This window comes from Tursiops truncatus, chromosome 14, assembly GCF_011762595.2.
Source record: "Tursiops truncatus isolate mTurTru1 chromosome 14, mTurTru1.mat.Y, whole genome shotgun sequence".
Lineage (NCBI taxonomy): Eukaryota > Metazoa > Chordata > Mammalia > Artiodactyla > Delphinidae > Tursiops > Tursiops truncatus.
The window spans coordinates 29,831,326-29,846,605 of record NC_047047.1 but is presented as its reverse complement, the minus strand read 5'-3'; the positions used below and the strand labels follow the sequence as shown (position 1 = coordinate 29,846,605).

Below are 15,280 nucleotides of genomic sequence, written 5' to 3'. Positions count from 1 at the left end.
AGGGTTGAGAAGACTTAGGAAACTTGTCTTGAAACTGCAATTGCAGGGTTTTGCTGGAGATTCAGTGTTTTATGAGGAGGCTTGTGGGGTGTGGTAGTGAGGAGAGGGTGTTGATGAAGGTCTGAGCCTTGCCCACTCACTCCTTAGCGTGGCCACTGGCTCCCCCTTTTGTTAGAAACTGGCCATGCCAGTTCCCAAATAAAAAAATTATCAACGAATGTAATTCAAGTTGTAGGGGAGCCATACTTGCTACCCCAAAATGTCTCTTTGGCGTGCAGACTATTTCGAACTGGAAAACATCAAGGCCCAAAAGATTCAGGAAAAAGCTTTGACCTTCCTCCTAACTGCCTAAAAGAATGTAGATAGAGGATGTGTTCCAGCAAAGACGTTATCACCGTAGATAACTACAGAGTGAATTAGGTGTGTAGACGGGGAGGAGCCTAGCAAAGTCCTTTTCTTGGCGGGGATTGGGCGTGCGGTCTCGGTCCGAGTAACGTACGGAGGTAGAGGGAAAGGGCTTCGGCCCTCTCCGCGTCATGTCTTCGGTACCGGCGGCCTCCATTCCGCGGGTTCTATCCTCAAGCGCTGGGACATAGGGGGAAAAAAAAAAAAATTCCACTCTGTGTCCCATTGTCTCTGCATGGCCCAGCAATATTTATTTACCAAACATTTGCTTTTCCATCTCCATGTCAACTGCCTTCCTCCCCTTTGAAGTCCCAAACCACTACCTTCAATATTCTCTTTTGTCTTTAACTGAAGATGGCATTTAAAGTGAGAGTTTCAGCCATTTGGGCTTGTTATTCAGTTTTTCTGGGTTTCTTCCACGTACACGTGTTATTCAACTCTTATGTGATTTTCTTCTGTTAATCTGTCTCATGTCAATTTAATTCTTAGACCAGCCAGAATAACCTAGAAAGGTAGAGAAAAGTGTTTTCCTCCCTGACAAAGTCGAACTTTGAGAAGGATTTTCATGGAATTTGACAAAACTAATATTAAAGTGTAAAGGATAAAAGAAAATAAAGTGTAAAGGATCAAGAATTGCTAAGACAATTTTGAAGAAGAATGTGGTGAAGATATTCTTCTTTAAGTTATTAAGACATCATAGGGAATTCCCTGGGAGTCCAGTGTTAAGATTCAGTGCTTTCACTGCCGAGGGGCTGGGCTTGATCCCTGGTTGGAGAGCTAAGATCCCACAAGCTGCGCGGCATGGCCAAAAGAAAAAAAGACTTCATAAAATGTAGAACTTAAAACTGAATTTTAAGGGATGAATTTCTGAGGTATCCAATGTATATGGGAGCTTGAATTTAATGGCAGAGGAACTTGAATTTAATGGCAGAAGTGCTACGGAGTATAGGGAATAATTAACTATTCCATAAATGTTCTGGAACCTGTGGCTCTCTATGGAGAATATAAAAATAAATCTCTACCTCACATCACACACAAAATAAATATCACACGGATTAAAGCCCAAATGTGGAAGAAAAGCATAAAACTTTAAAAGGAAGAGTATTTTTGTGGGGCAGAGATAGATTTCTCAAATAAAACAAAAAATTCCCATGAACTATAAAGGAACATTTGACAACATTAAAATTAAAACGCTGCAAATACTAAAACACATCATAACCAAAGGCATAACCTTTGAAAGAATGACATAGCCCGAGGACATGACATAAACTGATTAGAACCAAATGGGTCCAAGATGGCAGACAAGTCAACTTCCACTAGACCTTGAGCCTCAGTATATGCTCACGTCAGCAAGCTAAATGACACACTCACAGGCGCCATGACAGTTCCAAGCCCAACCATAAGCATCAAAAAGTGGGCGGTGGCCCAGTTCCTGGAAATCCCCGCCCCTTACTAAAATAGCTGGAATACTCCTCCCACTCATTAGCCTAGGAAATTACCCACTCCTATAAAAACTGACAACCCCATACCCTGGTGCTCTTCTCACCTTCTGAGATGGCCCACACTCTGCCTGTGGAGTGTGTTTCTCCCAAGGCCACTCTCGCCTTCTGAGGTGGCCCACACTCTGTGGAGTGTGTTTCTCTCTAAATAAATCCACTTCTTACCTATCACTTTGTCTCTCACTGAATTCTTTCTGTGATGAGACATCAAGAACCTGAGCTTCATTAAGTCCTGAAACCAGGTGTGTGATCTCAGTTGGCAGACTGCTGGTTTTGTCTGGGTTTGAGTTCCAGCTGCATGGGTTTATGTTGGGTTTGAGTCCCGGCACATGGGTTCAAGTCCAATCTGAGGTGCACAGTTTCAAAAAGACAAGCTGTAGACTGAGCAAAGATATCTGCCATATATATAACTGACAAATAATTAGTACCCAGAATACACATCAAGAAATAAAAGACAAATAACCCAGTAAAAGTTGTTGTTTGGATAGGAATGGGTGGTTAGTAGAGAAAGAACCTGAATATTCATAAACGAACGGACAGATGCTCAACTTCACTGGTAGTCAGAGAAATGCCCACTAAAACAGCATTTTATATGCTGAAAAAATATCAAGTCTGGTATCTCAAGGGTTGGTGAGGAGCTGGTAAATGGGAATGCTGGTAGGAAGTAAATTATTTCAACTGTTTTGAAGAATAATTTGTCAATGTCTAGGGGAGTTGAATATATACCTTATGACCCAAGAATTCCGCTCTAGCCCATCCCCTAGAGAAACTCTCACACTAGTGCACAATTCAATGTGAGTAAGAATGGCCACTGTGGTTCCTTTGCTGAGGTGAAAAGTGGAAACAACTTAAATGTCCTTCAGTAGGTCCATGCTATGGTTTTTGTTTTGTTTTTAATCTCTCTCTCTCTGCCTGGAACTGGTGGGGCGAGTGTGGTAGGGGCCACAGGACTGGGATCAATGTGAGCAAGAAGCACAAGTAGGGCAAATGCCTCTATGAGGAACGTGTACAGAAGCCTCTGAAGCTGGTACTAAAAGGGGAAGGAAACAAGGCCACTGGCAGGTCAGGACACAATTTTTTTTAAACATCTTTATTGGAGTATAATTGCTTTACAATGGTGTATTAGTTTCTGCTTTATAACAAAGTGAATCAGCTATACATATACATATATCCCCATATCTCCTCCCTCTTGCGTCTCCCTCCCACCCTCCCTATCCCACCCCTCTAGGTGGACACAAAGCACCGAGCTGATCTCCCTTTGCTACACGGCTGCTTCCCACTAGCTATCTATTTTACATTTGGTAGTATATATAAGTCCATGCCACTCTCTCACTTCATCCCAGCTTACCCTTCCCCCTCCCCACGTCCTCAAGTCCATTCTCTATAGGACACAATTTAAAAAAAATAACAGCTTTCGAGTTCCCTGGTGGTCCAGTGGTTAAGACTCTGTGCTTCCAATGCAGGGGGCACGGGTTCAATCTCTGGTTGGGGAAGTTCCGCATGCTGTGTGGTGAGGACAAAACAACAAAACAAACAAACAAACACCCCAGCTTTATTGAGATATAATTCACATGCCAAACAATTCACCCAATCTGAAGTATACAATTTGATATTTTTTAGTATGTTTGAATAATTGTACAACCATCACCATCATCAATCACTGTTGACTCTATTTTATTTTTTGGCTTAACACAAAGAAATTAATTCTCTTATGGAGAGGCTAGAAGTCAAAAAACATCATGACAGGGTTGGTTCCCTCTGGAACCCCTGAGGAAGAATCTGTTCCATGCCTCTCTCCTAGCTTCTGCTAGCTGCTGGCAATCCTTAGCATTCCTTGGCTTATGGCTGCAACATGCCAACCCTTGCCTCTATCTTCACATGGTCTCCTTCTCTGTATGTCTTTGTGTGTCTTCTCTTCTTATAAGGACACTAGTCATTGGATTTAGGGTCCTCTCTAATTGAGTATGCAGGTCAAGGCACAATTTAAAACTCTTTGAGGATGGAAATGATCATTGCAAACAAGAACAGAAAAAGAAAAAAGAGAAAGAAAGTAGAAAAGCAGGTTCTGGGTGAGGAAAGAGAGGTGGGGAGTGGGGAAATGAAAAGAGTAAAGGAGGATAAAAAGAAGCAAGATGAAGACCCATGAAGAATGAAACAAAACACCTCTGGAGTCCGGCTCCCAGAAGTTTGGAATTTCTACCTGTGAGCAGCCTCCTGAAAGAAAGTTCTATAGCTAAGCAAGAAGGACAATAGGGTTTGTCCCTTCCAGGTTTTTTTTTTTCTTTTTTAAGACTATTTTTTTAAGAGTATTTTTAGGTTTACAATAACATTGAGAGGAAGGGAGTCTTCTGAGGAGATTGGTTCAAGATGGTGGAGTAGAAGGACGTGCACTCACTCCCTCTTGTGAGAGCACTGGAATCATAACTAACTGCTGAACAATCATGGACAAGAAGACACTGGAACTCACCAAAAAAGATACCCCACATCCTAAGACAAAGGAGAAGCCTCAGTGAGACAGTAGGAGGGGTGCAATCACTATAAAATCAAATCCCATAACTGCTGGGTGGGTGACTCACAAACTGGAGAACAATTATACCACAGAAGGCCACCCACTAGAATGAAGGTTCTGAGCCCCACGTCAGGCTTCCCAACCTGGGAGTCTGGCAACGGGAGGAGGAATTCCTAGAGAATCAGACTTTGAAGCCTAGTGGGAATTGATTGCAGGACTTCAGCAGGACTGGGGGAAACAGAGTCTCAACTCTTGGAGGGCACACACAAAGTAGTGTGCACATCAGGACCCAGGGGAAGGAGCAGTGACCCAAGGGGAGACTGAACCAGAACTATCTGCTAGTGTTGGAGGGTCCCCTGCAGAGGCGGGGGGTGGCTGTGGCTCACCATGAGGACAAGGACACTGGCAGCAGAAGTTCTGGGAAGTACTCCTTGGTGTGAGCCTTCCGGAGTTGCCACTGGCACCACCAAAGGGCCTGTAGCCTCCAGTGCTGGGTCACCTCAGGCCAAACAACCAACAGGGAGGGAACTCAGCCCCACCCATCAGCAGACAAGCAGATTAAAGTTTTACTGAGCTCTGCCCACCAGAGCAACACCTAGCTCTACCCACCACTAGTCCTTCTCATCAGGAAGCTTGCACAAGCCTCTGAGATAGCCTTATCCACCAGAGGACAGACAGCAGAAACAAGAAGAACTACAATCCTGCAGCCTGTGGAACAAAAACCACATTCACAGAAAGATAGACAAAATGAAAAGGCAGAGAACTATGTACCAGATGAAGGAACAAGATAAACCCCCAGAAAAACAACTAAATGAAGTGGAGATAGGCAACCTTCCAGAAAAAGAATTCAGAATAATGATAGTGAAGATGATCCAGGACCTTGGAAAAAGAATGGAGGCAAAGATCGAGAAGATGCAAGAAATGTTTAACAAAGACCTAGAAGAATTAAAGAACAAACAAACAGAGATGAACAATACAATAACTGAAATGAAAAGTATACTAGAAGGAATCAACAGCAGAATAACTGAGGCAGAAGAACGGATAAGTGACCTGGAAGACAGAATGGTGGAATTCACTGCTGTGGAACAGAATAAAGAAAAAACAATGACATATATACACTGATATGTATAAAATGGATAACGAATAAGAACCTGCTGTATAAAAAAATAAAATAAAATGAAAAAAAAAAGAAAAAAGAATGAAAAGAAATGAAGACAGCTTAAGAGACCTCTGGGGCAATATTAAATGCACAAACATTCATATTATAGGGGTCCCAGAAGGAGAAGAGAGAGAGAAAGGACCCCAGAAAATATTTGAAGAGATTATAGTCGAAAACTTCCCTAACATGAGAAAGGAAATGGCCACCCAAGTCCAGGAAGTGCAGAGAGTCCCAGGCAGGATAAACCCAAGGACAAACATGAGGAGACACATAGTAATCAAATTGACAAAAATTAAAGATGAAGAAAAATTATTAAAAGGAACAAGGCGGGCTTCCCTTGTGGTGCAGTGGTTGAGAGTCTGCCTGCCAATGCAGGGGACGCGGGTTCGTGCCCCAGTCTGGGAGGATCCCACATGCCGTGGAGCAGCTGGGCCCGTGAGCCATGGCCGCTGAACCTGCGCGTCCGGAGCCTGTGCTCCGCGGAGGGGGGCGGGGCACAGCGGTGAGAGGCCCGCATACCATACACACACACACACAAAAAAGCAACAAGGCAAAAATGACAAATAACATACAAGGGAACCCCCATTAAGTTAACAGCTGATTTCTCAGCAGAAACTCTACAAGCCAGAAGGGAGGGGCACGATATATTTAAAGTGATGAAAGGGAAGAACCTACAACCAAGACTACTCTACCCGGCAAGGAACTCATTCAGATTCGACGGAGAAATCAAAAGCTTTACAGACAAGCAAAAGCTAAGAGAATTCAGCACCACCAGACCAACTCTACAACAAATGCTAAAGGAATTTATCTAAGTGGGAAACACAAGAGTAGAACAGGACCTACAAATAAAATTGAGAGGAAGGTAGAGATTTTGCGTACACCCCCTATCCTCACTCATGCATAGCCTCCTTCATTATCCTTATCACTCACCAGGGAATTTCCTGACTGTTCAGTGGTTAGGACTGCCTGCTCTCACTGCTGAGGGCCTGGGTTCAGTCCCTGGTTGGGAAACTAAGATCCCACAAGCTGCATGGTGTGGCAAAAAAAGAAAAAAGAAAAAAGAAAAAATCACTCATCAAAATGGTACATTTTTTACTAAGGATGAGCCTACTTTGACATATCATAATCATTCAAAGTCCATAGTTTAGGGTTTACTATTGATGTTGTACATTCTATGGGTTCGGACAAATGTATAACGACACATACCCATCATCATAATATCATACGCGGTATTTTCACTGCCCTAAAAATCCTCTGTGCTCTGCGTATTCCTCTCTCCCCCTTCCTCTGCTCTAGCAACCATGGATCTTTTTATTGTTTCCATAATTTTGCCTTTCCTTCCAGAATTTTTGAATCAATGATGAGGCAATCACAGAGAAAGGACCCCAAAGCTTACTTTTCATTTCCTGTGACTCCTGACTACTCTAAAATTATTCAACATTAATGATTTTAGGACCGCAAAAGAGGAGATCTAGAATAATGACCACCAGCCCATAACAGCACTACAGGATAGTTTAGAACTAATGTGTATCAATGCCGTGCTTTACAATAACAGAGACCATTTGTCGCAAAGCTGCAAAGAGGTTGTTGTACTCAGGTGTGCAAACTCTAAGCCTGGACCAAACTCAGATTCTGAATCCGTGTATAATCTTCACAGCAGACTCAGGAAAGACCAGAGAGTAAAAAGTGCATCAGATATCTTGCAGAGAGGGGAGGACCATGGCTGCTGGCCAAGGGAGAAAGCAGATCTTGTAGACACTGATGCAGAAGTCTTCAAAATTCCCACTGAGGAAAGTGAAAAGAAAGAGATATGCTTAAAGGTAAATGTAAAGCAATAGGTCAGAAGGAGAACAAGGGTGGACTGGCCCCATAGTTAAGAGATGTGGAGGAAAGCTGACTGGCAAGTCAACTGAGACGGAAAGACCAGATGGCTAACTACACAGAGACCTCTATTCTGCGGAGCCTGTGGTAGGAGAACCAGGCCATTATCTTGTAAGGCTGAGGTTGACAAGTCAATGGCTTTGGTCTGGAGTGAATATGGATGAGGGGGAAAATCGAATTCCGCGGCATCACTGTTTTGAGACGGTGACTATTGCCCTAGGATCACAATGCAAAAAGACAGGAATTAGTGTTTCCAGTTTGCAGATTGAGAAACTGAAACTAAGGTTAAGGGACTTGCTCCTGGTAAAACTGTCCCAAGTGTTGAAGTTGGGAGGGGCTCCCAGACATGTGTGACTTCAGCCACAGGAGGCCTGAAAAAACAGTCGTGACCTTGGAAGGTATATAGAAATCAGAGGAATCGGGGGGCTGGTGTGAAGGGTTTGTTTCACTAAAAAACGTCTGTCTTCGTTGAATTAGTTAACTCATTCTAGGGAGGAGGCCTCAGTCTAACCCTCCTCTTTATAGAAAGGTCAGCTGGGTGGGTCAGGCAGCTGGGGAATGTGTGCTTTTTCATGAGTTCAGGCTTCCTGATTCATGGGGTGAAATTTAGCTTTCTTATTGCCTCTCTGAGAAGGATGAGCTCATTGGTGGTGACAAGAGCAGCCCTCTGTCCTTCCTTCTTTTCCAAATGCTGGAAGAAGTGGGATGTGAGCTCTCAAATGTCACAGAAGCCTACAAATTGCTGACTCCCAGATGCCAGGCATAGCTGGGGTTGGCTCAAAACGTGGAGACAGGGCAATACCATCATCTGCTAAGAATTCATTGTTCTGCAGCTCGCCTGGGACACAATGGCAAGACTGAAACAGGAGGCATAGATATGGGGCGGGGGGGAGGGCGGGGGGAGTGTAGGCAACCTGGGTGTGTCTTTGCAAATACAGCCTTCGTGGGGGTGGGGAGAGGAGCAGTGCAGGATTAGTCCACAGGCAGACTGCATGTGGGTTTAGGGCACCTAGAAGCAGGGACGCAAAAACCCCTGATGGAACAAAGCAAAACAAAACATATACCCAAACAAAGAAAGGGAAGGGGGAAAATTTGTTTGAAAAGATTTTGATATTCACTGCTTAAAAAAGGCATTGAAGTAGTAATGGGAAAATTTAGAACTTTGTTTAGTGTTATGTATTTTGAATCACAAATGGTGTGTGCGCACTATGACGTTTGCAGAGTCTAGGGTACTGTTTAGATTAGGAGGTCTCCTGGGTTGAATGGTGCCAGACTCCCTTGTAGGCAGAAGGGCAGCTGATAGCCTGATGGACACGCTTTGAGCCCCTGAGTAGACCCCTGACTCTTTCTCAAAGGGCTCTAGAGGGTTAGCTGTTGAGGTGGGATTAGAGATTATGTTAATGTTCTTTGTGTATTCTCCAAATTTTCTTTTGTGTATATGTATATGCATATATATATATAATGTATTTAAAACAATTTTATTAAAATAAAATCACACAATATGTTATTGAGTTCTTCCTGAGCAACATCACGATTTATGATAAGAGTAAACTAAGTCCTTTTTGGTCATCACTGCTTTTTGGGTTTTTTTTCTCTGCATTCACACACATATATAGAAACACACAGATGATAATCAGATTATTTTGTGTGGCTTTTAAAAAACTTAAATGACATTGGACTGTACATTTCTTTCTTCAACTTGCATTTTTCACTCAACAACACACGTCGATCTTTTTCACTCTTCTAACCGTAGCATGAAAGTCCAAATTTAGTTCAAGGTGTACCTTTCTACCAGTTCTCAAGAGAGATGGCTTAACCAACTAAGAGCTGATATCCAGCAGCCGCTATGAGAAAGAGATTTCCTTGTTGCTAGAGCTCGTTGCTAGGAATGAAGGCGCAGGTGCTGTCAGGCAAGGTGAAATCCGGCACGGCGGGGTATTCACCACTGCCCAGCAGAGTCACCTTGCCCAGGCAGGAGCTAGTGCCTGGAGGTCTTCGGAGAGCTATTTACATCAACAAGGAGTCACTTTGTCCAGACTGTACGTTCTGGGATAGTCTTCACAAACTCTGGGTGTTTATAGTCTAAATGTCCCCTGGCCATAGATGCTTCTTCATACGTTCTTACTGATAAGCCCCCAGCAGCAGCGCCCCTCGGCAGCTGAGCTACTGAGTGCCTAGGGCAACCACAGATGTGGATGATGACCTCCTGACAGAATTTCATTTTCATATCAAAACAATTTTACTTATAAACAACTTTATTTTTGTTAAAAACAAGTGGATTTGAAATCACATCAAACCACCAAACAACAGCTGGTGTAGGAACTGGAATGCTGGCAGGAACAAAGGCCACTCTCTTCCTTTCTGCTTTCTAGGCCCCCCCCCCCTTTCCTCCCTTTTCATCCTGACCAGGTGCTTCTGCTACATATCTTGTGTGTAGCCTAGGCTGTCCATCTCAACTTATTTAATGTCTTTTCTCCCTAAGTGCCCACCATCTATTTCCTATGATCTCTGGGTTTCTTAGTTTAATTCTTTTTTTTTTTTTTTTTTTGGCCACGCTGCAAGGCTTGAAAGATCTTAGCTCCTTGGAACAGGGATGGAACCCCACCCTGGCAGTGAAAGCACAGGAGTCCTAACTACTGGACCTCCAGAGAATTCCCCTAGTTCAATTTCTAAGAAGATAAAAATATGATTGGTTTCTAGCCAACCAATTGACTGGCGATTTGGGGTCATGTGTTCAGACCTGATCCAATGAACTTGTCTGCCTGAGGTGGAGGCTGGCCTGCCCCTCCCAAGGGTCTGCGGGTGTGGCAGTTCCTCCAGGAACTCCAGGGGCAAGTCAGGCAGCGGCATGTGCCTCCTACACAGGTGTGGTCTTCCAAAATCTGGGGAATTTTGCTTTGTTCTAGAGTATGTCAGCATGAGTAAGAATAACATGTTTCCTTTCCCTTCCTCCTACTCCGAGCCCAAAATCTAAGTTCTGGAAATCTAAACTAAGTTATTTTTTGCATAAAAATATTTTATAAGTCCTATATATATATAATAGTGATAACATGAAATGGACAAAATGCTTTGTACTCAAAGGATGGCTAAATAAAATATGTCCATTCTATGACATATTGTGTGTCATTAAAGTGATGTTCATTAAAATTTAAAAAAAAACAAGGGAAATGCATATTATAAAATATAATAATAGTAAGTGAAAAAATAGACTGTTGGTTTGGCCAAAAAGTTCCTTTGGTTTATTTATTTATTTTCTGGGCTGCATTGGGTCTTTTGTTCTGCTCATGGGCTTTCTCTAGTTGCGGCGAGCAGGGGCTACTCTTCGGTGCGGTGCGCGGCTTCTCATTGCCGTGGCTTCTCTTGTTTCGGAGCACAGGCTCTAGGCGCGCAGGCTTCAGTAGTCGTGGCTCGCAGGCTCTAGAGCGCAGGCTCAGTAGTTGTGGTGCACGGGCTTAGTTGCTCTGTGGCATGTGGGATCTTCCTAGACCAGGGCTCGAACCAATGTCCCCTGCATTGGCAGGCGGATTCTTAACCACTGTGCCACCAGGGAAGTCCTCCTGCCTTTTTTTTTTTAAATTATTTTATATTGGACTGTAGTTGGTTTACAATGTTGTGTTAGTTTCAGGTGTACAGCAAAGTGATTCAGTTATACATATACACATATCTATTCTTTTTCAAATTCTTTTCCTATTTAGGTTATTACAGAGTATTGAGCAGAGTTCCCTGTGCTATACAGTAGGTCCTTGTTGGTTATCTATTTTGTGATTCCTGCCTTAATGGAACTCATCTTTTACCAGGGGACTCAGACATCAGCAGATTCAATACATAATGATTGAAGCTCAGTGGTGATAAAAGCCAGGAGGAAGTACGGGGTGCCATGAAAACACTCTGGGACTTGACGAGCCAGGGTGGGTCTGTTAAGGAAGGCTTCAGTGAGAAGCTAAGAGTGATGAGTATGAGTTGGGTAGCTGACATGAGGTGGGTGCAGCGGTCAGGGCTCTGGGCCAGCACTTTAATGTGTGTTCTAATCTCCTGGACATCTTGCTTTGGAGTGGGGTCCAAGATTTCGCATTTCTAACAAGCTTCCGCATGATACCAGAGTTGCTGGTCTCAGAACCTCATTTTGGGTAGCAAGGTTCTAAGCCAGTGGTTCTCAACCTTGGCTGCATATTGAAATCATCTGGGAGGTTTGAAAAACACTGATGCCTGGTGCCGGCTCCAGAGATTCAGATTTGCTTGGTCTTGGTCGTGGCCTGGGCATTGAGGGTAAACAAAATAAAACAAAACAAAACAAAGAAACAACTCCCTTGGGGGACTCTAATGTGCAGCCAGGGTTGAAAACCCTTGATCTAGGCAGGCTAATAGCATGAGTATTGCTATTACCACCCAGGAATGGCTCACACTGACTTATAAGAGCCTGTTCCTAAATTTTCAGGAATTTTGTGAACTGGTTGTTAAACATAGCCATTATTAAAAATGAATTTATATAAATTTACAATTAAATAAATTATATTTTATAAGGATAATAAGTACAAAAATATTACTTCTTAATTATTTTCCTACATTTTTACAACTATCTGTGTTTTTACTTTTGCTCTCTGTATGGTGGAAATACTACGTAAAGGTATACTATTGAAAACCTATCCAACTCGACTTTATGTTGGTAACTTGAAAACTGGCCATGGTGTTAGTATTTATATCACAGAAATTAGCAAGGTCTACAGATCAGGGCTGGCTTTATTTTTTGTTGACTATCTAGACTGAAGTGATGGAGAAAATATTAATAATGAAGATAAAACTTACGTGTGTATCATATCTATGGCTGTTGCATTGTGAATAGCACAAAAATAAGGAAATATTCTTCTAGTAGTACAATCAGCAAGTCAACTGTAAATGAAATATCAACCAACACTCACGTCAGAACTATACTCATTTGGCAATTACAACCTTAGGTTGGCTATCCGTGAAAGAGGTTGCCAAAAATCAGTGACAGCCTTCTTTGACTTACTGATTAATTGGTTACATGGAATTTACAATAAAGAGTATTGTATATTTTATTACTCTTTGTAATCGTAAATTGTATTTGTAAATTGTGTACTGCACATCCTTTATATCAGTAAAATTGATATGCAGACAGGCCACCTCATTCAAGCTGGTTGTTAAACGTTTACCAGCACAACATTGAGTTGGTGAAAGATGGGGAAGAGAGCCGGGTCTTGGTGGTACCTTTATGGGTTCCTGGCCGCAGGTAACATGAGGCCTCCAGCACCCAATGAAACAAAGCTGCAGCCTTCCTTTTGGATTCTTGAATTTCCTTAATATCCTCCCACTTCCCATTTAGAACCTTTGAGTTCATCTGGTTCCCGTGGTATCTACCTAGCTGTCTCAAACTCAGTCTCCCCTCTCTGCCCCGTGTCTCTGCGCTGCCGAGTCTCTCTGAGAGGCTGCCTGGCAGTGGATTCCTCGGAGGACCCAAAGCTGCACATTTGTTCAGTACCCCCAGCCCCCAGCTTGTCTGGGTGAAAGGATTAAGCATCTGATTTTCCTCAAGAGAGTTTAACTTCCTTGTATGTAATAAACTGTGATTAGTTGTAGCTAATATTTATTATGTTTTTATTATTAATGGTAGCCGATGTTTTTGAGCAGTTACTCTGGGCCAGGTGCTCTGCTAGGAACTTTACATGTGTGATCTCTGATGCTTACCACCACCTGTGAAGTCATTTGACAGAGAGGAAGTTCATGGAAATTAAGTAGCTTAGGGTCCTAAGACTAGTTAAGGTAGTGCCTGGATTTGAACCCAAGGTCTGTGTGACTTCAAAGACAGTTACGTAAAACTACTATTCTATACTGTGCATGGACTCTAGTCTTGTCTATAATGTAAAATAAAAATTATAGTTAACATTGTTTAAAAATTGTATTTATTTATTTTTAGCTGCCTTGGGTCTTCGTTGTTGTGCTCAGGCTTTCTCTAGTTGCGGCGAGCGGGGGCTACTCTTCGTTGCGGTGCATGGGCTTCTCATTGCAGTGGCTTCTCTTGTTGCAGAGCACGGGCTCTAGGCACGCAGGCTTCAGTAGTTGTAGCATGAGGGCTCAGTAATCGTGGCTCCCGGGCTCTAGAGTGCAGGCTCAGTAGCTGTGGTGCACGGGTTTAGTTGCTCCGCGGCACGTGGGATCTTCCCGGACCAGGGCTTGAACCTGTGTCCCCTGCGTTGGCAGGCAGATTCTTAACCACGGCACCACCAGGGAAACCCAAATTAGCTAACTTTTTTATAGAGCATTACAATCTGACAAATCTTCCCCAAGACAGAAGGCAAATCAGGCTGCTAGAACAGGTCTTAGAAGGTTCACTGAAAATGTAATTAGACTATTTTCTGCGAAATAGTCTCTTTTGACTGAACAGCTTGTTTGATGAAACAGCCAACTTCACTGATCTTTTCCTGTCAGCCTGATTCCCAGGTGCAAACTAACAGTGCTGAGGTCTCCCTCTGAATCTCCCGCTATCAGTTCTGCTCCACCCCTGACCTCACCTTGTCTTATTTCCAAATATTCTGTACTTTAGCCAAGTTACTTTGCACCCAACTTTGCAGGTATGTCCCAGGGCATTGTGAAACCAGAATGCCTAAACTCTTAATCTATTTTAATATAAAAGTTTTTGGGGAGGTGGATGGGGATGAGGATAATGGAAGATCATTGCCCTACTGTACCCTCCCTTCCTTCCTTCCTTCCTTCCTCCCTCCCTCCCTCCCTTCTTCTCTCCTTTCCTTTCATCCATCCATCCATCTTGCCTTCCTGCTTTCATACCTTCCTTCTCCCATACACAAGGAGGTCTTGGAGATTCAAAGATGAATAAGGCCTGGTCCCTGCTCTTGAAAAACTCACAGCTTGGGAGAGAGACAATCTATAATTACATTATAAGTATTTTATCTTCAGGCTCCAGACCAAACCCATCTAGACAGGAAGGAATGACACTGAAAGAAGTTGGGGCTGTGGCCTGACAAAGGCCTGCTTGGATGGGGCAGGCACTGGAGGCCTATCCGCGAGGCTGATGTGTAAATATAGACATGAGGTAAGGTTCCTTGACTGAAGTGGGTGGTGGGCTCCAAGCTGGTTCAGGCAGAAGTTAGCCACTCACAGCAGGGAATCTGGGATGGGTGATCTTGCCACTCCTGGTGATTAATGAAGGGCAGTGGGCGTGTCAAGGGATAGTTTAGTGAGTCTGGTTTCAGGGCCCAAGGAAGGGTCCATGAGACCGAGGCAGGGTCAGTGGAATGGGAATAGCAGGCCAGGCTTGGGGAGTGGGGCTCACTGGGGCAACAAGAAGACTAGGGACGGGCAATTGGGCCTAGCATCTTGGCTCCAGGTGACAGACAGCAAAGGCTTGGGGTGATAAACCACCCCAAGACTGAGTATCTTAAGATAACAGTTTATTATTTCTGATGACTTTGTTGCCAGGCAGTTCTGTTGTGATCTCGCCTGGGCTCGCTAATGCTATGAACAGTCACAGGGCAGCTAGAACAGCAGCTAGAAGGGCCAAGCCGGTCTCATTCCACATCTGACAGTGGGTGCTGGCTGTTGGCTGGGGTGCCTCGGTTCTCCATGTAGCCTCCCATGCAGGAGTAAACTCCACTGACTGGAGGGCACCATTTCATGAGAGCAAAGGTGGAAGCTGCGAGGTCGCTTAAGGCCTAGGCTCTAGAACTTACACAGCAACATGTCCTCCACATTCTGTTGACCAAAGCTTGTCACAAGGACTGCCCAGGTTCAAGGGGATGGAGACATAGACTCTACCTCTTAATGGGAGGAGAGCTAACATCACATTGCAGGGAA

The 15,280-nt window shown here is 43.7% G+C and overlaps 1 non-coding gene across 1 annotated transcript; it reads left to right on the top strand.

Moving 5' to 3' along the window:
- The first annotated feature begins 447 nt into the window (after window positions 1-447).
- Window positions 448-596, top strand: LOC117308010 (small nucleolar RNA SNORA57). The gene has a single exon (XR_004521949.1). It is a non-coding gene; the product is annotated as a small nucleolar RNA SNORA57 (small nucleolar RNA).
- Window positions 597-15,280: the final 14,684 nt, after the last annotated feature.